Source organism: Pteropus medius, unplaced genomic scaffold (genome assembly GCF_902729225.1).
Source record: "Pteropus medius unplaced genomic scaffold, Ma_sr-lr_union100, whole genome shotgun sequence".
In the NCBI taxonomy this organism is placed as follows: domain Eukaryota; kingdom Metazoa; phylum Chordata; class Mammalia; order Chiroptera; family Pteropodidae; genus Pteropus; species Pteropus medius.
The window spans coordinates 123,716-130,331 of record NW_024341287.1 but is presented as its reverse complement, the minus strand read 5'-3'; the positions used below and the strand labels follow the sequence as shown (position 1 = coordinate 130,331).

Genomic DNA, 6,616 nt, shown 5'->3' with positions numbered 1-6,616 from the left:
TGCCAATACATCTAATTCTCACAGTTAGAGGCTTTACGTTCAAAATTCCTTTTTTAAAGCTGCTTCTTAGGGGACTGACTGCAAATTAGATTGTGTGACTGAATTTTAAGACATCCTTTGACCACATAATCTGAGCCCCAGCTTCTGCCTGTCTCAGAAAATAAAAGTGGTAAGTGCACTGGAATGAGACTCTTAAAATATGACACTTACGCCTTAAGTGAATCACCGGCAGCCAGTCTCCCCAGCTGACCTGCGTAGGTATCTAAGAGGAGCTGACTGTTTACTTAACCAAATACTCTGTATCCTTAAGCGACATGCCATGCCGTGATGTTATGTAACAAGTCTCCCGGAGGGAATGAACATTTCAGGACTGCGAAGTCAGTAAACAGCAAGTAACATGTTCATACAGCAACTTTAACCCTGGGGCCAAAACACCTATTAAACACCTGGAAAATTATATCTTTTTTTTTTTTTTGAGGGAATACAGGTCCAAGTTATATACTTTCCATATATGGAGAGCTAAGTAGTGATAATAATCTGGAGGGGGGTGTATGTGTGTGTGTGTGTGTGTGTGTGTGTGCGTGCCGCGAGCGTGTGTCTGTGTGTGTGTGTATTATTGTGTCTTGGCGTCTTGAGCGATAATGTGTGTGTGCACATCACGTGTGTGTGTGTGTGTGTGCACGTCTTGGCGTGTGCAAAGCGTGTGTGTGTGTGTGTGTGTGTGTGTGTGGAACTGTTTATTAATTCCCTGAATGATTTAGGAGTCGTCATCCTATCAATTTATATTTCTGAAATAGAAAATGTACACACTCTGCCCTACAGAAAAAAAAATATATATAAAATTTCTTTTTTATTGGGAGCCAACCCCGTTTTTCAGCTGTGCTTTCAGACTTCAGAGAGAGTGGCCGAATTTTAATCGTGAAATTAATGGCGGGAACAGTCAGCGGGGAGGCGGTACTTGCCTATCAGCTGCCGAAGACAATGGTGACTATTTTTCTGCGCAGCTCTACGCCACGGAATCCCTGCACCCACGTTCCCAGAACTAGGTAATAACGGGGATCCCCGAGAGATGAGCCGGCTGCTGCAATCTTTGAAAAGACGGCGTCCACTTTACACGTCCCTCAGCCGTAGACGCCGTGCTGAAAACGTGTCCCCTTTGGAATCCAGGAGGAAGACATGGGTGTGATCTCTTAAACAGCACCTACCTCCTTCTCTTTAGTATTGCGAACTCTCAGAGACCCTGTGTCTTCTTTCCTTAGAAACGCAGCAAACACAGGAGCATTGTGTTTTCTATTCATCCTCGTGGGTCGATTTTTGACCTTTTTTTTTTTATTGCTTTGGTTTTCTATTCTTTATTTATCATCTGTTTTTCTTACATCCCGTTTTCAGTTGTAGTTTACGATCGGTGTTTTTCTGTTTCTTCCCCCGGTAGCCCCCGGCTACCTCCTCAAGGAACGAGGTAGGTTCTATAAGCTGACAGCCACAGGAGGGATCACCACAATTGCACAGTACCCTACGACGTGGAGCGGTTCTGATGATGCATGGTGTTCGGTTAAGTGTCCCGATTTTACTGACCCTTGAGGGCGTGACATTTCTCACAAGCATGGACAATGCGGACTCTCAGACTTCAGCCATCGGCTTGACTTTCCGCCCCTGCTCCCTGTTTGCAGAAGGGTATGTAACAAATGTTAATGTTCGCCTCATATGTAGTGTGCCCAACACCTGGGGAGCGTGTTATTGCAGATTTGTAAGAGTTTCGCAGATGAAATGGTAGAGGTGAGAGAGAGAGAGAGAGAGAGAGAGAGAAAGAGAGAGAGACAGAGACAGAGACAGAGACAGAGACAGAGAGAGATAATAGATATAGATGAGTGGATGACTAGATGGATGGGATGAATAGAAGATGATATATAGAAGATACATAGATTATAGAGATAGATGATAGATAGATAGATAGATAGATAGATACATAGATAGATGATGGATGATAGATAGATAAATAATACATATAGATGAGTGGACGGAGAGATGAATGGGATGAATAGATGGAAGATGATATATAGATGATAGATCGATGATAGAGATAGATAGATAGATAGATAGATAGATAGATAGCTATAGATAGATATAGAAGATAGACGATAGATGACAGAGATAGAAAATAGTTATAGATAGAAGATACATGATAGATGATAGATAGAGATAGAAGATAGATAAATAGTTATAGATAGATAGATAGATAGATAGATAGATAGATAGATAGATAGATAGATAGATAGATGCCCATTAAAATACAATGCAATGCCGTGTACCAGCCAAGTATATCAGTCAGTGCACTGAGGGGAAGAAAAGCTTCTTCCCATTGGACTTCCAGGTTCCATTAGGGATTCTTTACACTGGGGAAGGGGCGACTCAATTTTACACTAAATCATCCTACACGGATTTGTCCAAATCTTCCCTCAGAGCCAGCGAGGGGCTACGTGACCTTGGTACTGTTATGTTTGTTCGAGACGGGAAGAAGTAAATGATGAAAGCAAAGAGAAGCCAAACAAAACTCGGAAAAGGCGTTTGCAAGGACGGAAGTAGGTTTGTTGTTGTTTGTTTGTTTGTTTGTTCTTAATAAATAGCCAAGAGCAGGAAGAACACAAGTTGGCGAGGCCAGGTCAGATGACAGAGGGGAAGCCTAACCTGCTCTCATGACAGCGTGAGTGCAAAGTGCATAGAGGAAAGGAGCTTATGGGACATTTAGGAATAAACTAGTCGCTATGCGTTTATTCTCAGGTGATACCAAACAGATATTAACCCCTCTTAATGAACTGATCTACGGCCGGTATTTCTTTAGCAAGCGGATGAGGTAATCTGGTGTGTTAGGATGGCTCCAGCAGCAAGGTTTGCTCAGGGCCAAGCGATGGGCTGGGCAGAGTTTGCCAGATGCCCACCTACTCCCTCATGGCAACCGATCCCACGTGCAGCACCTGCTCTCTGGAGCCCCAGCGTGCAGCGGGCTGCTCCTCTCGGGAAGTGCCGTTCTGTTCTCCCCTGGTTTCTGAAGCATCGAAGACGCAAAATTCCCCGTGCACGGTAGGATTGCCAAATTAAAGGCAGACTTCGGTTCCATTTGATTTTCTGATAAACTTTTTTTTCCCCTTTTTTCTTTAGTTTAACTGTATTCTATATGTTTCTTGGGTCTTATTTAGAGTAAAAAAAAAATTAATATTTGTTAGTCTGAAACTCTCCTTCCTTGGCATATCCTGCATTCTTATTTGCTAAATCTGGCAACTCTACCACCGGCAATTTGTATTTTGAGAAGTGAAAGATAAACGATTGATATTGGACCAAACATGTCACTCTTTAGCATTGGTAGAAACATGATGCTGGTGATGGTGGTGATGCTAGTGATGGTGGTGATGGTGATGATGATGCTGATGTTGATGCCGATGGCAGATGATGGTGATGGTGATGGTGGTGATGATGGCGATGATGGTGACGTTGATGATGCATGGCGATGATGGTGATGGCTGATGCCGATGGTGATGATGGTGATGGTGATGGTGGTGACGATGGCGATGATGACATGATGATGGTGATGGTGATGGCGTGATGATGGTGATGGCAGATGGTATCGCGATGGCGATGATGCATGGCGATGATGGTGATTGTGAGTAGGTGATGATGATGGCGATAAGGATGGTGGCGATGGTAGTGATTATATCGCGATGATGATGATGATGCAGGATGGTGATGGTGATGATAAAGTGATGGTGATCGCGGATGATGGTGGTGATGATGAGGATGATGGCCAGACGATGACGCGACGGGTGGCGATGATGATGATAATGATGATGGCTTACGTTTTATTTGCGGTGATGGTGATGGCGGATTGTGGTCATGTTTTTTTTTTTAATGGGAGAATTTCTCTGTTCGCCTCTAATACCCACCAACGATTAAGCCTGGTTGCTATGTCTTGCTCACAACCCTTTCGTCTCCCTCCTCCATGTCGGGATGCTAACAGGCAAAGATGAACCATTGAACCCACAGGAAATAGAAGATTTTCTTTGAAAGTAAAAATGTGGACCAAATGTATTTTTAAAATACGTCTCCATATGTGATACTAAAATATGCATCTCATCCTTCTTTGATCATTTTCAGCCTCATGCCTTCTGGGCGTTTTTAAAATATGTTCTTGGCATTTGCAAACCATTATATGACTAGCATTCGGAAAAATAAAAGTGACATCAGTTCAAAAGCCTCATACTCCTTCATCTTGGCGCTGGAGTCAGAAGTAACCTTTGATGATATGGAAACCCTTTGGATTAAAGAATCCAGCTACATCCAAAAGCGAAAACAATTGGCATTTGTAGACATTTTTATTTGAACTGCCCAGGGAAGAGCACAGCCCAGGGAAGAAAATCTGCAATGGTTTTACTATGAAGGAATATACCGTAAACGCAAACCATAACACATGTTTAGTAAATAATGCAAATGGTGAGTATTCCTTACAAGCAGAGGATGGATTTCGCAGAGAAGGATAAACCATGACCTACTGGGGATCAATGCCTAGAGAAAAGTTTTAAAAACCTTAACCGAGAGAAGCAACTGCGTCTACGTAGATCGTTTTGGCAGAGACCTTGAAAATTGCGGCCATTTAGAGCAAACGCTCATTTTCATTGTCGCCGAGCAGGTAGATTAACGAGAAGGTGGAAAAGGGGCTGGTTTTAAAAATAAGGCGATCAGAGCAGTTTTAAATTGGACGAAGCAGATGGCAAGTGGCCAGTCATTGGGTTGCTTCACATTTTGGAAGAAAAATGCAAAAAGGAAGCCAATTTCCAAATTAAAAAATAAAGCGTTCGCAGGAAGAATGTCTTCAGGGTTTTTTTTTTTCCCTTTATTCTTTATGTTGTGCCGACTCTCCCAGTTACTGATCATCGGGGAAATTTGTGGTTGCGAATCGTTAACGTATAATTTGTTTCTTGGATTCCACGTGGTGCCCCAAAATTGAAGTAGACGTTCTTTTGGGGTTTAGCTTTGGTTTAAGGAAAAAAAGAAATTTTTTTTTTTTTGGATGAACCGTGAAAAGAGCCTTTCTCAATACTGTTTACTTTGAAAGAGGTTTAAGGTTCCTTTTTGGCTCGTAATTTCTCCTGCGTTAAATTAAAGGGTTGCAAGAGCAAGTATGTATTAGGGAAACCTAAAAAAAATTAGAAGCGTAGATGTAGTATGCAGGCATGTGACGCATGTTCTGGGGTGGATGCATTTTGTGCATGGACCGCCTGGTAAGGCCTTGATAGAAAATTGGTACTTTCTAATTTTAGTATCTATGGCGATATGCGTTCAGCGTTATAGTATGGAAAACCATCATCTAAGGGTCTGAGACACCCCGCTAGACAAGGGTTTCTGAGGTGTCACGTGCGTGTGTGCATCACCCAGGCATCTCGCTGCAGGGCTGATTCTGGTTCAGCAAGCCTCGTGGGAGGTCCGCAGTCCAGGTAACGCTGAAGGTGGGGGTCCACGGACCACCCTCTGAGTGGCAGACCCGGGAGCAGAACCTGGCACCGGATTAGCCCTTAAACTCACCGGGTAACCCTAATGTGCAGTCAGAATTGGAAAAACAACGCAGATTTTGGAAAAATTTGAAAAATACTGACACCTGGGTTTTGAGAAGGGGAGCTTGAACTCGAGTGCTCCTGAGATGTCCCTCGTTCTGCCCATGTCACCATGGAGAGGGACCGGGGACCGTGCGGCCCCGACTCCCAGGTCGGCACCATGATTGACAGCTGTGATCTGAAGAACTTCACTTAAAAAAATAATGGAAACTCAGGGCAGAAGGGCCGCAAAGATAGGAGTGGGGGAAACTGAGTCACAGACGCCGTCTCTGTGCCTCCGTGGGTGTCGACGTGGCTCACCCAATGCGGAGAGATTATTCTTCTTCCTCAACGAAATGGAGAGGCCACGGGGCGCGTGCACGACGAGGGTTTGGTGACAGACGCACGGTGTCAGCAAGCTTCCGGGCAGAGCGGCCCCGAGCGCCAGGCCGCGCCACGGTCACGTGGTCGAGGGGGCGCCACGACCATCGCTTGCAGCAGCCATCTGCACTTCCGAGGCACCCACGCGACTTCCCCCAAAACGTGTGCGTTTGTTTGTTTCGCCAGAAGTAACTTCCTGAGGACACGTAAGACCCCCCGGCAGCACCCGCGCGGCGAGATCGACGAGAACGGGTCCTCATCTCGGACACACACGCTGGGGTCCGGGGATCGTGAAACAGCCAGGGACCCAGGGCACAGAGCGGGAGGCCTCACCTCGAGCTGTCTCTTTGCAACCCAGCAGCCCAGGGCTCTCCCAAACCCTTTCCTTCTAGAAACGCAAGACTTGTTTTTTTACACTGACTCCTGGGGGACACCAGAGACAGATTTTCACGGCTTCTCTTGCTGAGAAATTTCACGCTGACAAACATCCTTTGGTGCCTTACAGAAGCCACCAGTGAAACAGACCGCAAGAGAGGCCCTCGAGCCAGCACGGAGGGGGCGCCTTGGAGCCGGCTCCAGCAACGGTGGCACTTGTGGCTTGCGTGGGAACAAAGCCACGAGGGTTTCGGTCCCTCCTCACCCGGGCTGAGCTACCC

At 45.5% G+C, this 6,616-nt stretch overlaps 1 long non-coding RNA gene across 1 annotated transcript; it reads left to right on the top strand.

Moving 5' to 3' along the window:
* The first annotated feature begins 1,426 nt into the window (after positions 1 to 1,426).
* Positions 1,427 to 4,372, top strand: LOC120592465 (uncharacterized). The gene is made up of 3 exons (XR_005650120.1): positions 1,427 to 1,674; positions 2,461 to 2,583; positions 4,147 to 4,372. It is a non-coding gene; the product is annotated as an uncharacterized LOC120592465 (long non-coding RNA).
* Positions 4,373 to 6,616: the final 2,244 nt, after the last annotated feature.